Here is a 19976-nt window from a genome sequence, read left to right as displayed (position 1 = left end):
CAGTGCCCTGCGTCGTCCCTCAAGCTCTCGGCAGCTGCAGAGTCCTCTACAGACCTCAGGAGCTTCACTGTAGGCATCTGCCCGCGGCCTCTGCCAGCGCGGTTCCTCCCTCAGCTTGGTGTGGCTGCAGGGCCTTTGCTTTTCCCCTCAGTGGGGTGGCTCAAGGGCCTGAAGTGCTCTGCTCTCAGCAGTGCTCCACACTCCAGGGGTCTAGATGATCCACAGGATAGAAGGACCTCTGGAGAGACTTCTAGTCTACATGGTAGTAGCATCAAAGAAATAGTCGCCAGGAAAGGGGGGAGCCTTTCCTGGCCACTTGGGTGCAAGTTTCCCTTCCTATGACCTTCAGGGGGACACATTCAGCAGGCCCAGCCCCCAGGATCTGGGGTTGCTAGTGCTTTGGGGAGCATCATCTCAGTTTCCCACCAGTGTAGAGACTTCTTGAGGGTTGTGGTGGGTTCCCCTGACCCAGCACAGTGGCAAGAGTAGTAGAAGACCACATACAAAGAAGTGGCGAGTTTGTGCGGTGCAGGGGGTCACCCCAGTAGATTCTTTGGTGCATAATGAACCCAGGACTTTCACTCCATAGGAATTTTTCTACCTTGACACTGGTTGGTAGTCAGGATTTAGCTCCTGACCAAGAAAACAAGAAAGAAGACAGACAGCCAGACAGCGGAAGTCACTGATGAACCAACAGACTGCACCGTCCCTCCTTTATCCCAATACCTTGGCTAACCTCACACCTTCCTTGACCTCAGGCTCTCCGCTTATTCCTGCCTCCCAGTGTCCTCCCCATGGGCTGTTCCTGGTCTTGACATCTCCTGCTGTCCCAAGACCCGAGACTCAGGCAAGCCCTGGGGCAGCGGTCACCGCCTCTTCTACCTCGACCCTGCCCCAAAGGTGTCAGCAACTTAATGCCCTTGCCTTCCCTCCGAGGACGAGGCTCCAAGTGAGCCATGGACTTTGTCCCAGAAGCAACAGCGAAGAGACATCAGTGAGGCCCTGGAAAGGGAGTGGCTGATGGACCATGTGCCAAAGCCCCATCGGCCGGGGAAGGCTTAGGGAAAGATTCTTTCTGGAGGAAAGAGGAGATTAGCTGAGCCTCCCCAAAGAAGACAAGTAAAGAGAACACAGAAATATTTCCTTTAAAAGGGAGCAAGAGCAGATGGAAAGAGGGTTTATATTAATGAAATCTCCGGATATTAAGGATGAAATGAATGCCAGGGAAGGTTATTATCATTTCATTAGAACACAAAGGAAGAAACAAACACGTTATTATGTGAAACCAAGAAATTATGAACAAGGGAATCCAGCAGGGAAATTATTAGCTGGGTTAGTTAAAACAGAACAAGCCGGTTGAGTAATTCCGTCTGTAGGACACAACAAGGAAGGCATAATTAATTGCCCTTAAGAAAAAATATTCAGGGTTTTTTTCTTTTTCTCGTTTACCAGAAATTCTGCACTTTTGATATTGTCTCGCAAACCAAAAACATGTATTCTTGTTAAAACCTAATTAATTTAGCACTAGAATGTTTTATTAAAGAGAGTTCAGTTCTGATCAGAAGAAATGGAAATCCACAAGAGATGCTTGAGCCCAGAGAGCCAGGGTCGTTCCCCTGTCCAGGACCAGGGGCCCCTCGAAGATGCTTTCAGTGCCTAACCTGCGGGGTTGTGGGAGATGGCAGCAGAAGGTGGGACAAGGCTCACTCATCTGTCCCAGTGACCCTGGGCAGGGCTGGGCCAGGCCTGGGGTGCTCACTATCTTCTCTTCTTTGCTTCCTCCTGCCATCCTGAAGTTGGGAGTCCTTGGCCCAGGGCCTGCTCCCTGGAGCTGTCGGTGCCCATCTTTCTCGTGAGCCCTGTTGGCAGCCAGCACAAGGGGGAAATGACCAACAGGACTGCCACTGCAGCACGGAGACATCTGGTCATAGGGGCCTGGGAACCACTTGTTTGGGTAGCGCTCACATCTCTGGGCTGGTGCCCCCTTTCAGGGAGCTTAGAGGTCCCACGCGTGGCCAAACGGATCCCATCAGCCCTCAGAATTTTGCTGGTCTCTTGTTTGTCGGGCCTTGTGAATGACAGCTGGGGCTCTGGGTTTGCCTGAGCCCTTGGAAGTTGATTCCCAAGGGCTTTTTCTCCAGTTAAGTACCAGAGAGCCAGAGCTCCCACGTTCTTTGGTACAGGCACAGGACACGAGAGCTGGAAGAGGCCTCACTGAGGGGGGTAGTCCATCTAAACTCTTTGTTGGAGAGGAGGAACCTGGACTCCAGAGAGAGAGAGAGAGAGCGCCTGAGACCCATCTGAGGCCACAGAGCTAATTAGTGGCTTAGCAGGACAGGAACCAAGGTTTCTCAGCAAGTCCTGGGAGCTCACTTCTGCCCTGTGCTCACTGTTCTCTGTCTTTCTATTTCAGGGCTGTCTACCACAGACATGCCTAGGAGACCTCTGGAGAACACAAGATACATTTTAATGAGCGATCACGTGGCACAAACAGTGTTTCATAATTGTCATTTGCTTTGTTGTTGCTGTTAATAAACTTTATTTTTTAGAGCAATTTTAGGTGCCCAGGAAAATTAAGCAGAAAGTATAGAGCTCCATATATCCCTTACCCACACATTCACAGCCTCCCTCGCTATCAACGTGAACATGGCCCGCCACAGTGGTCCATTTGTTGCAATCGGTGAACCTACATTGACACACCACTATACCCAAAGTCCACAGTTTACATCAGGGTTCACTCTTGGTGTGCATTCTATGGGTTTTGACAAATGTGTAATGACATGTATCCCTCATTGCGGCATCATAAAGAATAGCTTCACTTTCCTAAAAATCCTGTGTAGTCTGCCTATTCATCCCTCCCTTCCCCGTATCCCCCGGCAACCACTGATCTTTTTACTGTCTCCATAGTTTTGCCTTTTCAGAATGTCGTATAGCTGGAGTCGTACAGTAAGTAGCCTTTTCAGATTGGCTTCTTTCATTTAGTAATACGCATTTAAGGTTCCTCTGTGTCTTTTCATGGCTTGATAGGTCATTTCTTTTTAACACTGAATAATATTCCATTGTCTATATGTACCACGTTTATTTATCCATTCGCCTAACTGAAGGACGTCTTGGTTGCTTCCAAGTTTTGGCAATTATGAATGAAGCTGCTATAAATATCCCTGTGCAGGTTTTTGTGTGGACATAAGTATTCACCTCGCTTGGATAAGGAACATAATTGCTGGGTCGTACGGTAAGAGTATGTCTCATTTTGTAAGAAACTGCCAAACTGTCTTCCAAAGTGGCTGCACCATTTTATATTCCCATCAGCAATGGATGAGAGAGTTCCTGGTACTCCACATCCTCACCAGCATTTGGTGTTGTCAGGTTCTGGATTTTGGCCATTTGAATAGGTGTGTAGAGGTATCTCATTGTTTTAATTTGCAATTCCCTAATGGCATGTGATACTGAATATCTTTTCACATGCTTGTTTGCCATCTGTATAACTTCTTTGGTGAAGTATCTGTTCATGTCCTTTGCCCATTTTTAAATCAGGTTGATTGTTTTCTTATTGTGGAGTTTTAATACTTCTTTGTTTATTTTGGATAACAGTACTTTATCAGATGTGTCTCTTGCAAATATTTTCTCCCAGTCTATGGCTTGTCTTCTCATTGTCTTGACATTGTCTTTCACACAGCAGAAGTTTTTTGTTTTTTTAATTGAAATATAATTGACATGCACTGTGTAAGTTTAAGAAGTTCAGCAGTGTTGGGCTTCCCTGGTGGTGCAGTAGTTAAGAATCCGCCTGCCAATGCAGGGGACATGGGTTCGAGCCCTGGTCTGGGGAGATCCCACATGCCGCAGAGCAACTAAGCCCGTGCCCCACAACTACTGAGGCTGCGCTCTAGAGCCCAAGAGCCACAACTACTGAGCCCATGCGCCGCATCCACTGAAGCCCCCGCACTCTAGAGCCCGTGCTCCACAGCAAGAGAAGCCACCGCAATGAGAAGCCCGCACACTGCATCGAAGAGTAGCCCCCGCTCGCCACAACTAGAGAAAGCCCATGTGCAGCAAAGAAGACACAGCACAGCCAAAAATAATAAATAAAAATAAATTTTTAAAAAAAGTTCAGCAGTGTTGATTTGATACATTTATATATTGTGATATAATTACCACCATAGTTTTAGCTAATACCTCTATCACATCACATAAATACCATTTCTTTTTTGTGGTGAGAACATTCAGAAATTTTAAATTTTAATGGAAGTCCAGCTTATCGATTATTTATTTCAAGGCTTGTACCTTTGGTGTCGTATCTTGAAAGTCATCACCAAACCCAAGGTCATCTGGATTTTCTCCTCCATTATCTTCTAGGAGTTCTCTAGTTTTGCATTTCACATTTAGATCTATCATTCATTTTGAGTTAATTGCTGTGAAGGGTGTAATGACTATACCTAGACTGATTTTTTTGCATGTGGCTGTTCAATTATTCCAGCACCATTTATTGAGGAAAACATCTCTGCTCCACTGTATTGCCTTTATTCCTTTGTCAAAGATCAGTTGATTATATTTATGTGGGCTCTGTTCCATTGATCTGTTTGCAATACCACACTGTCTGTTTTTTTTTTTTTTAAAGCGGGGTTTCCTTGTTTTTGTTTTTGTTTTTTTTTTTTTTGGCTGCACTGTACAGCATATGGGACCTTAGTTCCCCCAGACCAGGGATCGAACCCTCACCCCCTGCATGGGAGTGTGGAGTCTTAACCACTTGACCGCCAGAGAAGTCCCCCACACTGTCTTGATTACTGTAAGCTTTACAGTGGATCTTGAAGTTGAGTTATGTCAGTCCTCTGACTTTGTTCTTTTCTTTCAATGTTGAGTTGGCTCTTCTGGGTCTTTTGCCTCTCCATATAAACTTTAGAATCAGTCTGTCAGTATCCACAAAATAACTTGCTGGGATTCTGATTAGAAGAACTGACATCCTGACAACATTGAGTCCTTCCTGTTCATGAACATGGAATCTCTCTCCATTTACTTAGTTCTTTGATATCTTTCATCAGAGTTTTATACACATTTTGTTAAATTTTTCTCTACATATTTCGTTTGAGGGGAATGCCAGTGTAAATGGTAATGCATTTTTAATTTCAAATTCCACTTGTTAATTGCTGGTACCTAGGAAAGTGACTGATTCTTGTCTATTAACCTTGTATCCTGCAACAATGCTATAACCATTTTGTCATTTGCTTTTAAAGCAGAAAACTTCTCAGAGGATGGTAGCTAAACTTTTCTTTAGTTTCATGTACTTTCTCTCCTTTGGGCTTTCCTATACACTGTTTTCTCATCTGGAATAATCTCCTTTCTCTCCCTCAATCTCCACTCCAGATATGCCTTTCGTCACGCCTGATTAATGTCCTCAAGGTCTCAGAGAAGCCATGTTTTATGCTGGGAAGCCTTCTCTGACCCTATGAGTCTAGGTTAGATGATTACCCACCCGCCCCCCCCGCCACATACACACTTCTCTCCTTCCCTGGAAGATAGAATCCCTGCCCTCAAGAAACTTATGGTTTATTTGGAAGACAAGCCACAAAGGTTATAATAATAATAATAATAAACATTTAGCTCTGATCTAAGGACTTTACCTGGATTAACTCATTTAATCCTCACGAATGTAAAGATTGAGAATTGCTGCCCAATACCCTTAGGAATCCTCCTCAGCCTATAAAATAGAATCCAGATCCTTAGGTTGGCATGTAAGCTTTCAGCATCAGGGTCTACATCTGCTTTTCCAAGCTAAGCTGGTTTGCTCACTATGCCTTGTTATAGTCTACACATTCCTGCCTCTGAACCCTTGTGTGTGTTATTCTCCCTGTTTAGAATGTTCCCTACCCCCTTTGGCTCGGTAGAATTTTACCCATCCATCAAGGCCCAGCTGCATCCATGACCACTCCATCTTCCACAGTTCTAGAACACCTGTTTTCTACACCACTCATTTTTATTATGAACCTAAGCCAGTTTACAGGAAGAATACTTACGGAACACTAGACAGGTAAATCCCTGCTGCCCTCCGTAGTCTCTCTGATTTTGGTTGAGAGCCTTGCACACCTGTCTGTGGTGTGGTCTCTGCCCTGTTCAATTGCTGTGTTTTATTTACAGTCTTCACACATTGACATAGCCAACATATTTGTCATTGAAGTGGTTACCTGGTATTCCATGTACATTCATTGCTTCTCTTTTAGAGCCCTGTGTTGTATATTTTAATTCAATCTTGTTTTCACAAATATTTGCATGCCAAATATGTGCAAGAGACCACATCTCTTGTCTGTTAGTATGGCAGCTGTGAGCTCCTTGAGACCAGATTGTCTTCAGCATCACTGTCTCCCCCACCGTGCTTAGCTTGCTTGGACTAGATGCTCAGAGAGCTCTGCTCAGTTGAATCAGACGTCACAAAGCCAGGCATTTAGCCATGTAACTCACCCCCCACCTCTACCCTGGTACAAACTAAACCCATAAGGGCTAAGATGTGGAACAAGAGAGTATCCAGTACCCTCCTCCAGATGCTTGATCGCGCTAACATTGCGTCTCTCATCTTGTTGCCTCCCATGGTCCCTCCTCTCTCCAGACTGTCATTTAGCTACAGAGATTCAGGGAACCTTGAAGATCATTTTCTCAGGCAGCTAATGTATACAGGTTAAACATAATGACCAGGTCCTGGCAAGTGCTTCTTGATGTTAGTGACACAGGGCCATATGATGCCCAGGGGGCATGGGGAAGGGAGGGTTAGTGGCCCCTTACCTGCCATTTCCCTTCCCCATACATGACTTTGAATACAAACTCTAAACTCCCAGAACTGCTTGCTTAATCTGTACTCATACTGCAGAAACCTGGTCTGACTCCTCTGCCCCTGGAAAGGTAATCATTTCAGAAGCACATTGTGATCCCTTCCATAGGCAGCCATAGCTAACATTAAGCAAAACCTTTATGTGAAAATTCTCTAAGGTAGATAGATAGACAGACAGACATCGATTGGTTAGAGAGTGATTATTTGCTTTACAAGATGATCACGAAGCGTTTCCTTCAAGTAACAGTTCCATCAAGCACTGAAGTGTGTGATTCATTGGCCAGCTCTTCAAAACAATCATCTGTGACATCTACCCCAGCCCCTTCCATCCCCCCACCTTGCCTTTTGGAAGTTTTCTCCCTCCTGGCTATTTATTCAGTGTTTCCTACTGGTTGACCCACCCTATTATTCTCAGAAAATTCTTCTCCTAGCTCTTTTCCCATCCACTGTCTTGACCCTTCCTGGCCTCTTACACTGGTGATTTCTTCCTGGCCTCTAAATACAGGTCTCTTCCCACAAGGAACTGCTTCCGCCTTCCTCTTTTCTGTCTACACTTTCTCCCTGGCAGGCCTGCCTGCCCCGATTACTTTAACGATGCTTTTCAACAGTGACTCCTCAAACCTCATCTTCAACTCCCACCTCTTGAGCCCACTCTGGTGCTGCGTTTTCAGATGTCCGCTAGTCATGTCCAGCTGGCAGCCCAAATCCAACCTGTGTAAACAACTCAAGCAGCTCTTGCCCCCATCTTGCCGACTCCCGTCAGTGTTCTAGTCACTGATGTTCAGAATCTCGGGGCTTGTCTTGGCTGCTTACAAACCACACCTTGGACAATCAGTTTCCTCACCTGTTGTACGGAGATGGTAACCCTCTCTATCTCACTAAGAGGACGGAATAAAGCAAGGTTTGTGGGAACATGTTTTAAGCTGTAAACGGGTACAAAGAAAAGGTGTAATCGTAGTATTGTCATCTTTGGCTTTTTATGGGTCACTACAACCACTGTCACCTTGTGTTACCATTTCTTTCATCCCTATATCTCTCATCTGTCCTTTTATCTCAATTCTTAATATGACCACCAAAGTTTAAACCCTTTCACTCATTGCCTAGCCTAGTTCTGTATCCTTTAATTCAGTGGTCCTCAGACAGTAGTCCACATAAGAATCACTGAGATGAACTGATGAAAAGTGCAATTATAGTCTGTATAACAAGGGTGCTGGGACAACTGGATATCCACATGGGGAAGAATACCTCACACCATATACAAAAATTAACTCAACATGGATCAAAGATAAAAATGTAAGAGCTAAAAATACAAAACTCTTAGAAGAAAAAACAGTTGTAAATCTTTGTGACCTTGGATTAGGTAATGGTTCTAAAAAAAGAAAAAAAAGACACCCAAAGTACAAGGAACCAAAGAAAAAATAAATTGGAACTCATCAAAATTACAAATTTTTATGCTTCAAAGGACACCATCAAGACAGTGAAAGACAACCCACGATTGGGAGAAAATTTTTGCAAATCACATGTCTGATAAGGGATGCGTATCTGTAACATATAAAGAACTCTTACAACTCAATTATAAAAAGATAAATGACCCAATTAAAAATGAGCAAAGAAAAAATAATGAGCAAAGAATCTGAATAGACATTTCTCGAAAGATAAACAAATGGCCAATATGCACCAGAAAAGATGTTCAGTGTCATTGTTCATTAGGGAAATGTAAATCAAAACCACAATGAAATAATGTAATATTCCCATTGAAATGTATCAGTGGGTGAATTGTACGGTATGAATTATATCTCAATAAATCTACTTTAAAAAAACACATAGTGAGATACTACTGCACACCTACTAGGATAGCTAAACTCAAAAAGTCAGATAATAACAAGTGTTGCCAAAGATATAGAGAAATTGGAAACTTCATAAATGCTGGTGAGAATATACAAGGGTACAGCTGCTTTGGAAAACAGTCTGGTACTTCCTCAAAAGGTTAAACAGCATTACCATATGACCCAGCAATCCTCCTCCCAGATAGGTGTATACCTAAGAGGAATTAAAACATACATCCACACAAAAACTTAAGCATAAATGTTCATAGAAACGCTATTCATAATAGCCAGAAAGTAGAAACAACCCAAATGTCCATCATTCCATCATTGAAGAATATATAAATAATGTGGTATATTCATACAATGGAATATTATTCAGTCATAAAAAAGAATGAAGCACTGATACATGCTACAAGATGTATGAACCTTGAAAAACAATATACTAGCTGAAAGAAGATAGTCACAAAAGACCACATGTTGTATGATTCCATTTATATGAAATGTCTAGAATAGGTAAACCTATAGAGACAGAAAGTTGATCAGTGGTTGCCTAGGGCTGCAGGGGATGGGGGAAGAGGGGTGCTGAAGAGTACAGGGTTTCTTTGGGGGGTGATGAAAATGTTCTAATACTAGTTGTAGTGATGGTTGCATAACTCTGTGAATATACCCCCCCAAAACAGTGAATTTTGTACTTTAAATGGGTCACTTACATGGTACGTAAATTGTCTCAATTAACTTTTTTTGTGTGTGTGTGGTAGGCGGGCCTCTCACTGTTGTGGCCTCTCCCGTTGCGGAGCACAGGCTCCGGACGCGCAGGCTCAACAGCCATGGCTCACGGGCCCAGCCGCTCCGCGGCATGTGGGATCTTCCCAGACCGGGGCACGAACCCGTGACCCCTACATCAGCAGGCGGACTCTCAACCACTGCGCCACCAGGGAGGCCCTCAATTAACTTTCAAAAATATAGTTGTAAGGAAAAAAATTGATAGTGGGGACAGGTTGCAGAAAACTAAATGCCAAGCTGAGCAATGAGGACTGGATTCTCTAGGGCCAATTTTCTCCAGGTGTGTTTCAGATGCCATCTGCATCAGGATAGCTACAAATACCGTCTGACCCCACCCCCGAGACTGTAACTCGGAATGTATTGGAGGGAATCAGTACTCCACATTGCTGCCAGATGAGCCTCCAAAAGGAGAATGGGGGTTGGGTCACCCCCCTTGCTCAGAAACCTGTGTCCTCTTATTTCCTTGGCAGGAGCTCCAAAAGCTCTGAGCTGCCTGGTTCCCACCCACTTTTCCCAGCCTTCTCTCTTATGACTCCCTATCTGTGTCTTTGATGTCAAAGTGAGATAGTCATCATTCTCTGAACCCTTTCTGCCAGTTCCCACTCTGTGCCTTTGTCCAGGCTGTCCCGTGTTCCAGGAAAGCCTTTCCTATATTCCCATCACATCTTCGCAGTACAAATGTTCCCATGATCCTTTCATTTTAACTAGATGATCATCTAAAATTCACAGAGTGTTTCATAAACTTTTAGGCTATGTCATTCTGCTGCTTGTAAATCAGATAACAATACTCAGTGTTATGAGAGACACATGCAGATCCATCGGCACAGTCTGGCCCATGGTAGGAGCTAAATAACTGCGAAGGGAGCCTTGGGACAGAGCCTTCAGGCACAGGATACAGGTGTGAAGGTGGTAGTGCTGGCCTGCGAGGAGCAAAATTCGGGTGGCAGTCTGTCCTGAGGATCTCAGTGTCCTCCCCGGTGACCCAGTAGTCAGGGGCCTGCAGGAGACACAGTAATGTGGGCAGGACTTGCGGGTCCTGGCCACCACCAAGCCCGGCGAGCCTTGGCAGCTCAGCTGGCACCGGCTGCTCGCAGTAGTTGGAAACTGCTGGGTTGAATCCTCATTTCAACTGGTGACCTTGAGCAAAAACTCTCCCCCATCTTATTGTCCACCAAATCACCCCATCCCACAGCAGGAGGGAAGGCTGGAGAGTGACTTCCAGTCTGTTTGGTAATGAGCTCTTAAAAATAAAATGATTGTCAGATAATGTTTTACAGTGCAACAAGAGCCCCCTTGTAACCATTTCAGTAATTACATTAAGCCATTCTATTTGTGAGAAGCTAATAGGAAACAAACCATTAATTAGCATTTTGTCTTTCCTCCCACTGTTCCTTCCCCCTTGAATTATCGGGGCCTCACCCTGGGGCCGTAGAGTTGGAGTGCAACCCCTGCAGGTGGAAAAGACTAGGAGATACAAGGGCCAAGGGAATGGAGAACGATGAAAGGCATCAGAGTCTTTGTGACTCTGGTGTAACAAGGCCCAGGGCCTACCCTGGCCTGGGGCCCACCTGAGCGGTGCCCCGCATGGCTCTGTGTCTGCTCTCTTGGGCCCGGAGTGGAGCAGCCGGTTAGCTGTGAGGCAGGCTGAGCCCGATGTGGGCATGTTCCCAGGGGCCTTGGAGCCTGTGGGTGGGGCGGCCACCTGGGCAAACAGAACTAAGAAATGGGGAGGAATGAATCAAGGACAGCTTAAATATGCAGAAATGTAGCTCATACCTCTGGGCAAAAATAATCCCAAACAGAGTTATGTAATGGATTGGAGGACTATGATAGGAGGGCTGAGGCTGCGAGGTATAGATAGGTGTGAGTGAATGAGGGAGGGACAGAGAGAATACATATAGTGGGAGGATCCTAGGGGATTTGACAGAAAAGCTCAGGAAGCTGTTGTCTTTAAGGTGGGTGCGCATGTGTGTACGTGTGCATTTTGGGGAGGGGGTGTCATTCTTCTTTGTGGAGAGCAGCTAGAGGAAGGTAGCTCTAAGTGAGGCTGAGTTCCGGGCCCACGGTGGCCTTAAGGCCACTCCAGATGTGCGGGCTCCCTGGTGCTGAGGTGGTAGGGACAGGGAAATTGCCAGAGGGCCCAGGTGTAGGATGTGAAGCATCCTGATTTCCCTTATAAGTCAGTGTACCTCCCTCTGACATCCATCCTCCCATCCCCAGTTCGCATCTCACCTCCAACCCCTTCTGCTATTGGAATCTTCCCCTTCCTTTATAGGAAGCCCACCTTGACTGACCACCACGGGTCACGCTAACTCTTCCCAAGGAACTTCCAGGATATTTAGAATGATCCTCTCACAGGAAACTATCCATAAATTGCTGCTGCTGTCTTGCACTGTGATTTTTGTCCATCTGTGAAAGTATTATCCTCCCTCTAGACCCTGAGCGCCTGAGGGCAGGACCTTTGTGTCCCTGCAGTGCCCAGCACTGTGCCTGTCACAGAGCAGGGGCTGAGCGAGCAATGTCTGACTCCAAGGAGCAAAAAAAAGAAAGCAAAGCAGAGTCTGCGCAAAGTGTCTGGTGCAGATCCCCTCAGGCAGCCGAACGCTTGAAGCCACTGACCAAGACGTGAGCCTCAGGGACTAGGAGGTGGGTTGGTGCTGTTGGACTGATTTGGGGGGCAATACTCTATATAAAAATGACATAAAGGAAGCAGTTGGTTGGACATCATTCAGAACCCAGAACAATGTGGGTAATTAGACAAAGGCTTGTGGTAGGCACTTCGCTGACCACAGTTTTCAGAAGCCACTGCTTCAGAGAGGGAGGGAGAGAGAGTCAGATTCACCAGAAGCCTGGATGTGACTGGGACAGGGTGTCGGAAACGGATTTAGGGGTGAGTATGGGTGCAAGAGGGTTATCGAAGTCACCATCATGGACATCCTCCTCCTCATTGTTGCCATTGTCACGACGGTGGGAGGATGGTGGATGATTCTACGGTGTGGTCTGCAGCCCTCGGAAGACTGAATGGAATTCTGCGGCATCCAATGGCCAGGGGCAGGTGCTCAGAGCTCCTGAGGCTGTGGGGGAGCTTGCTGGTTCCCAGGTACATCCCCGTACACACCCACAGGCTGGGCTCACAAGGGCAGAGTTTTCCAGCAATGGATGGTTGACCTTCCAAAGGTAGGAGGGAGGCTTCTGGAGAGCCAGCTTTAGGGGCCACAGCTGATGGCCAGGGATGAAATTCCTAGAGATGGGAACACATTTGGAGGCTCAGAGCTCTTCTCTGAAGGCTCATGGCTAGAGTGACCCTTGGCTAGCATTTCGGTTTCCCTTGGTTCACAGTCAAGCAGACATCGAGGCCCAAAGGGAAAATATGACTTCAAGAACCACCAGAAAAAAACTGGCCAAGCTGAAAAGAGAACTCAGGTTTCCTGGCCCTATCTTGATGTCGTATCACTTGGAATGTGTAGACCTTGCTCCTGAGTGAATTATGATACTCCCACTCCAGGGTGCGCCAAGAGCCAAGAGCCTAGAAGTTTCCATGGTTTTTGCTTTGTGGTTAGTGCTGGGACTTCCATCAGCTGTAAACAGGGGCTCTGAGGAGAAGGAAAGCGGTGATTGGGGGCAGGAAGAAGAAAGAGGACAGGGCCAGAGTTGGGTCTTCAGGGTCCTTGAGGGCTGCCACAGCTACGATGAAATTAGCATCTGTGAAGTTGTCTTTGGGAATTTCTAAGAGGTCCAAGTCTGGCATGTGAACCAGCACCCAGACCAGGCTAGGGAAGCTGGGCTGTGGTCCTGGCAACAGCCAAGCCTGGGGTGGCAGGGCAGGGCTGGGCTGGGTAGGGCTAGGCTGGGCAGGACTGAGAGAGAGAAGAGAATTTTTTGCCTCCAGGCTCATAAATGCCTATATTGGGCAAGGCCTCTTGTTTCGTTGGGCGGTGACCAGGAGTCTCTCCAAATTTGCCAGTCTGGCTTGAATTGTCTCCCTCTGCCCGGAAAGGGACTGCAACCTTCTAGATGAGCCCCCTCAGTCCTCAAGGGGGTGGGGATGGACACTGGCCCCTCCAGCCTGACCTCCCAGAGAGGATGGAGAGATGTGAGCCGATTCCATATAAGAGGGCTGGCCCCTCACTATCCCTGCTACACTTGGACGGGGCCCGCAGGGCGGGGGACAGTTACTTCTGGGAGCGCTGGCTTTCATAGGTTGCTGATGCACACAGTCACTGTGTCCCCGAGATGATGTAGACAGTAGCTAAGCCCTTGTGCATGGTCCCCACAGCCCCCAGGCCAGCAAACAAGTCATTATGTCGTTATAAATTATGTACGTTCACAGGCCTCCGTGTGTAAGTGCCAGTTATTATTATTGCTGTGTAATTACACAGTTAGCTTAAAGAAGAAGGCAGGCAGAAGGACTGAATCACACCCCTTTCCCTGTCTACTGGGAAAGGTAAACAGGCTCCCACCTCCCACCGCAGGGAGAAGTGTGGCTCTGGGTCACACTAGATGAAGCGCCAGAGTCTCCCAGGTGTTTCCATGCAGAAGGGGCAGTTTGCCCCCAGGCTGTGCCTTGGAAGAGGCTGGCAGCAGGAATCCAGGGCAGCCTGGCCCCCCGCAGCGGGGCCTGATACCCGGGCCCCAGGCCTTGTGCCAGCCCCTGATTCCCTCCCTGCAGCCTAACAGAGGGGCTACTGACAACAACTCAGGGCTTCTGCCGGGCCAAGTGGCCACAGAAGGAAAGAGCTAAGGGAGAGCGTGCGGCTGAGAGAAAGGCCTGCGGACCAGTTCCCTTCCCCATCTGTCAGACTGGGGCCACTCACTTGTCTGCTCCCAGCCCCCTCCCCTCTTGCTGGTAGGCATGGAACCCTTAGGTTCCTCACACGGGAGGACCTCTCAAGATCATCTAGTCCAATCTCACATTTTCAAGACGGGAAGGCAGGCCAGAGAGGGAAAGAGACCTGCCCAAGGGCACCCAGCAGGTGTCTAGGGACACTGGAAGTGGCACCTAGTCCGCCTCCCTCCAGGCCCACATTTCTTTGTCATCTTGATCACACACCCCCACCCCCACCCTCATCACTGGGGCTGCTCCAGTTCCTCACTTCCTCTCTCCATCCTGCTTCCAGCCCTGCCCAGGCCTGCCTGTCGCCTCACCTCTCCCCTGGTTTGCTCTCCCATTGCTGCCTCGGCTTTCTTCCCCCGGCCCCTGGAGCCAGGGGCGTCTCTCCACCCTCTCTTTGGCCAATGCTTTCTTCTCTCTCCTGGGCCCTCCCATCTTGTCCTGGGGCTCCTCCTGGGATGGGCCTGCCCCTTCCCTTCCACCTCCTTCTCTCTTCCAAGAGGGGCTGAAAGGAAGGATAAAGTCCCCAGCAGGAGGCATGAATTCTCTCCTGGGTTTGGGATTGGGTGGGCTGAGGCAGGAAGATGCTTCTAAACAATGGGAATGGAAGCAGAGGTGCCCACCCATCAGCCCCCCAGTCAGGCCCAGCTCAGGCTCTGGAACAGCTAACCTGTGTCCCCGCAGGAGCCAAGGGAAAGGGGATGGGGTCAAAAGGGCATGGCGGGGAGGCGTGGCCCTGCACCTTGGCACTGTTGGTGTGGGCCTTTGAGGCTAGGGAGCTGCCCAAGGCTGAGCCCTTTTCAAATGTCTTCATTCTAGAAGATCAGAAATTAATTTCCTCATCCGCTTAGTGGAATCTCTGTGAGAAAGGCCTGTGGGCTCTTTTTTGTTCTCCCCTCGAGGAGAAACCAAGTCTTGATCAGAGCATCACAGTCTTAAGAGGACTGGTTTGGAGCCTGGGTGGGATGGATGACTGATTTCAATCTCTCTGCGGTGCCAGGGCTTAGGGGAGTTCATGCACCTAGGTGTGGGTGCCAGTGTGTGTGCTGAGCGGGCAGGCACAATTCGGAGGGGAATAGCCAGGGCTTGCAGGGCTGTGTGTGGCTCCAGAGGCGTTCTCACCCGGCAGTCGAGTGTTTTCTGCAATGATCTCGAGCCCCTTACGCCCTTGATCACCCAGCTTCTAGTGGCCTTCCCAGGCTGAGGGGCAGGGAGATCTGGGGGCCCTTCTCCTCATTTTGTAGCCTGAGTCCCTGCTCAGATGAAGCTAATCTCAGGGGCAAAACTGGGCCCAAGCCCAGGTGTCCTAGCATCTAACCCAGCCCCTCCGTTTTGTCCAGGCTATGCACCTCCCTTCTCTTTGGCTGCCCGGTTCTCTGCAGGCTGTCAGAGAGAGGTGGCAGCATGAGCGAGCTTGTATGTAGGAGAAGAAATCTGTCGTTTATAGAGCAGCCCGGCCCCCCGCGGCGGGGCCTGATACCCGTGCCCCAGGCTTTGTGCCAGCCCCTGATTCCCTCAGGGGCTGAACTGTGCCTGTTTATAGGGATGCTGAAGCTGCAGGCCGGGTACAGCTTCTGGGAGAGGCTCTCCCTGGGCCTGGTGGTCTGGGACTGGCCCTCAGGCGCTCCTCAGGGCACACCTGGCTCCAGCCAGGATCCCCCTGTCTCCTAGAGTCATGGGGTGCTTCCCAGGCCCTTTCTTGCATAATCCTCCAGGGTGACTGGGAAGTTCTCCGGTCCTACAGGGAGTGGCATATTGATCTGTTTCCTCCTCTGGCAGCTTCACTGGGTGGGGAGTGAGGGAGAGGAGCCTCACAACTTTGAGGCACTAAAACGGGAGTGGCTGAGAGTAAGAGTAGCTTCATCTTCTCCAGGGACTTTTAATTCCCCGGGACTTTTAATTCCCAGTGGCTCAGGGCTGGCTCAGGGGTGCCCTTTCTTGGGCTGGAGGTGGCCCTAAGGAAGGGCATCAGGCTCTCCCTGGCCTGAGGTCACTGACACTCTCCTGGAGAACCCTACCAAGCAGTGAGTCCAAGGGGAGGGATCTCGGTCCCTGAGACCCCTTTGCAGGAGAACTTTACAGGTAATCCTCTCGGAGCCCCAAAGTCTCAGGTGGAGAAAGGGGTAGTATTTTTTTTCCCTTTTCACTCAAAGGCATTTTTGCACATGACTCAAACAAGTCTAAACTTTGCTAAACGTCAAAGTTGGCCCGTGGTACAGCCTCAAAGTGGAGGGGAAAATGTTAAAAAAGAGAAAAAAAAAGTTTGTAAGCCAGTTAAACATTGTGTTATTGCTCCTTAAAGGAATTGAATTAACTTGTTACGTTACTGTTAGTGTCCCGTTGTGAAACCAGGGTTGGGGAGAGGCTTCTTCTCTGGGTGATGTGGTCTCTGGGCCCATCCCCAGGTTCAGCTCGCTCCCACATGAGGTTGTACAGGGCATTGCACAACCTGTGGTAAGAAGGAGGAGTTCCCATGGCAACAGGTCTGGCTTCCAGGGTCATTTTCAGGCTCATGGCAGGAGCCCTGGTCCAGGCTGGGGATGCTCCAAGTGCCCGCTGTCCTTCCAGGAAGGACAGGAAGCCTTTGCTCCAGGAACTGGGGGGCGGGGCCATGGGAGCCCTGCCGGCACACCTCATGGTGCCCTGTGACTCTCCACCTGCCTGTGACCAAGGCATCGAGTAGCCATCACAGGGCTACGGGGACTGTGCAGGGCCCGAGGCCAGTGGGTGGCCTTGAGGAGGCCGTTTCTCTACTCTCTCCTTTTCCACATCTTCTTGAGCAACACCGTGGAGCTGTGCTAAAGAGTCTGTGCTCTGGGTACCCAACCGCATAGGTGCCTCACCCCTCTCTGCCACTTACTAGTCGTTTGACTTGGACAAATAAAAATAACTTCACCTTTCTGTGCCCCAGTTTCCCATTTTCCTCCGCAAAATGGGGATAATGATACATATTTATAGTGTTGCTGTAAAGAATTAAGTGAATTAATACTATAATGTTAGCTATTCTTTCTACTACTGCTTCCGTCGCCTTTGCCCCCTGGTTCAAGCTCTTACCTGACCCTCACAATGTTCAGAGCCTGTCCCCTAGTAGGCTCTATTTAATAAAGATAGTTAATGGTTGACCTGCTGAGTGCTGTGAGCTCTGGCTTGCACTAGGTGCCCAGTAAGTGTTTGCCATATTAATTATTAGTAACTCCCATAGCCTCCTCATATCAACCTGGTCTGCTCATGGTCTCCTGAGCCAGTGCCCAGCGACTGCTTCCCCTAGGTCTTTGGCATGTCTCACCCACTGGAACCCTTCCCCTGCCCCCTGTCGAAATCCTCCCCACCATGGAAGCCCTTCTTCAAGCCCCACCTCCCTCAGGAGTATGTGTGGATATCCCAGCCCATGGAGAGTGCTCATGCCCCCTTGGAGTTGCCGTGGCATTTCTGACTCGCATCGTGCATCGATACTGAGCCATGAGAGCTCTGGCTGCAGGCTCCTACTTGCAGCCATGTTGTCTTGCCCCCCTTGGGCCTTTCTTCACTAGTGGGAGGGGGTCACTCATCTGACCCACAAGGAGGTACAGGCCACCTCCCATGTGCCAGGTGCTGGGCTTCCAGCCCTAAAGGGGCCTGACTCTAGCGGTGGAGACTAGAAAACGGGGACTTCCCTGGCGGTCCAGTGGTTATGACTCTGCGCTTTCACAACAGGGGGCGCGGGTTCGATCCCTAGTCAGGGAACTAAGATCCCCCCGTGTGGTGCGGCCAAAAAACAAGGGAGGGGGGACTAAAAACAATACACAGTGATGTATTCTTTTTTTTTTTTTTTTGCGGTACGCGGACCTCTCACTGTTGTGGCCTCTCCCATTGCGGAGCATAGGCTCCGCACGCGCAGGCTCAGCGGCCATGGCTCACGGGCCCAGCCGCTCCGCGGCATGTGAGATCTTCCCAGCCCCTGCATCGGCAGGCAGACTCTCAACCACTGTGCCACCAGGGAAGCCCCACAGTGATGTATTCTTATAGAGATACATAAGAAGTACTAGGAAGCAGAGGATTGGATGATTGCCCTCTCCCACCCCTCACAAACGCTGCTTAAAAGCTTTTGGAAGCAGACCATTGCTCTTGGGATAAACCCCAATACCATTACTGCGCCTACAGTATCCTGCTTGATCTGACCGCTGCTTGCCTTCTCTCCAGGCTCCTTCCACACGTGTGTGCCACCCCACATCCCCCCACACCCCAGGTGCACACACACTTACCTTACATGCAGATAGATACACATACCCCATACACACACTTACACACACTCAAACGCATACACCCATATACACACGCATACACACCCCTCAGCACACTGACTATTTTTTGTTGTTGCAAAGGCACAAAAGCTCCTTCCTGCCCCACAGCCACTGGAGGTACTGTTGCTTCTGCCAGGAATGCTCTTTCCCACCTTCCTTTAGTCCAGCCAACTCCAGCTCATTCTTTGAATCCCAGTTTAAATATTTCCTAGGGAATGACTTCCCTCACTACAATCTGTTTCCTCTATCAACCTGTATGTCAACATATAGAAACATTTGTTGAGCGAGCGTCTCTTCAGCATTTAACACAAATTTTAATTAATTCATTATTTGTGTAATTAGTTGTTTGTCCATCCCGACCAAGACTGTAATCTTCATGTAAGTAGGCCCATGTTTGTCTTACTCACAGCCAATCCCCAGCACACAGCACTGGGCCTGAAACACAATAAGCCTTACTACATATTGGCTAAATGATTGAACAGAGAGGGTGGCCAGGCCAGGCTAGGGAGGCAGGAAGGGGGGAAGGCCATTCTGGGAAGAGAGATTAGTCTGTGCAAAGATATGGAGAGGAGACAATATGGTGTGTTTGGCTTGTAAGTAAATGTGGCTAAGGCACAGGATTAGAGGCTAGAAGGCTTTGAGCTGGGGCCCAATGGAACAGGGCTTTGGATATCAATGAGGAGCTTAGGTTTAACCTGTAGGCAGTAGTAAGTGATCTGGTTTGTGTGCTAGCAAGCTCACTCTGATGGCCTTGAGGAGGTCAGAACTGAGAGGGCAAGACTTCAAGCAAGGAGACCAGAGTCTCTGGGACAGGAGGAGAGAGTAAACTGAGGCAGTGACCGGGTGGCTGGGGAGGGATGGATGTGAATGCCAACTTGGAAGCTGAACGAATAGGGGAGGAGTGAGACCTGGACTCTGGCTCTGCCCGGGACCCCTCGCTGCCCACCTCACAGAGAACAGTGCTACCTGAATTGAAGTGAGTGCTCACTGTACCCCAGTTGGGATGTGGGAGGAGGGAGATGTCTTACACTTGGTCTTCCCAGAGCTGGCCCCTGATGGGACAGGCTTGAGGCCCCAAGAGCACTAGAGTTCAGCCATCTGCGTGGACATTGCCTGCATCTTTTCTCTTTCTGTGTCCACCCCCCCCATTCCCCCACCCCCGCCCCTCTGCATTTGGCCTCAAGGTCGGCCAGGCCCCCAAGCAGCCCTGGAGCCTCAGAGTCTCTGGCCTTGACCCAGAGCCCTAGCCTGCTCCAGGCTCTCCTAAGGAGGACACTGTCCAGAGAAGCCTTGGGACCCTCTCCTGAGGAGACAGAGGACTGGCTAAGATGATCTTTGACTCTGATTCCAGTTGGGATGGCTGTAAGGGGACACCTCAGGCAGAGTGAGGCAGGCAAACCGCAGGCTCAGGCTTTCTGGGAGCCAGAAGAGGGAGAGCCTCT

General features: G+C 49.0%; 1 protein-coding gene across 2 annotated transcripts in view; it reads left to right on the top strand.

The window, feature by feature from the left end:
* The window catches only part of NRG2 (neuregulin 2), a 179458-nt gene that overhangs the window by 102136 nt on the left and 57346 nt on the right, over nt 1–19976 (top strand). The window lies entirely within an intron of this gene.

Source organism: Stenella coeruleoalba, assembly GCF_951394435.1.
Source record: "Stenella coeruleoalba genome assembly, chromosome: 3".
NCBI lineage: Eukaryota > Metazoa > Chordata > Mammalia > Artiodactyla > Delphinidae > Stenella > Stenella coeruleoalba.
The sequence above is the reverse complement of the archived record's forward strand: the minus strand, read 5'-3'. Positions and strand labels throughout refer to the sequence as shown.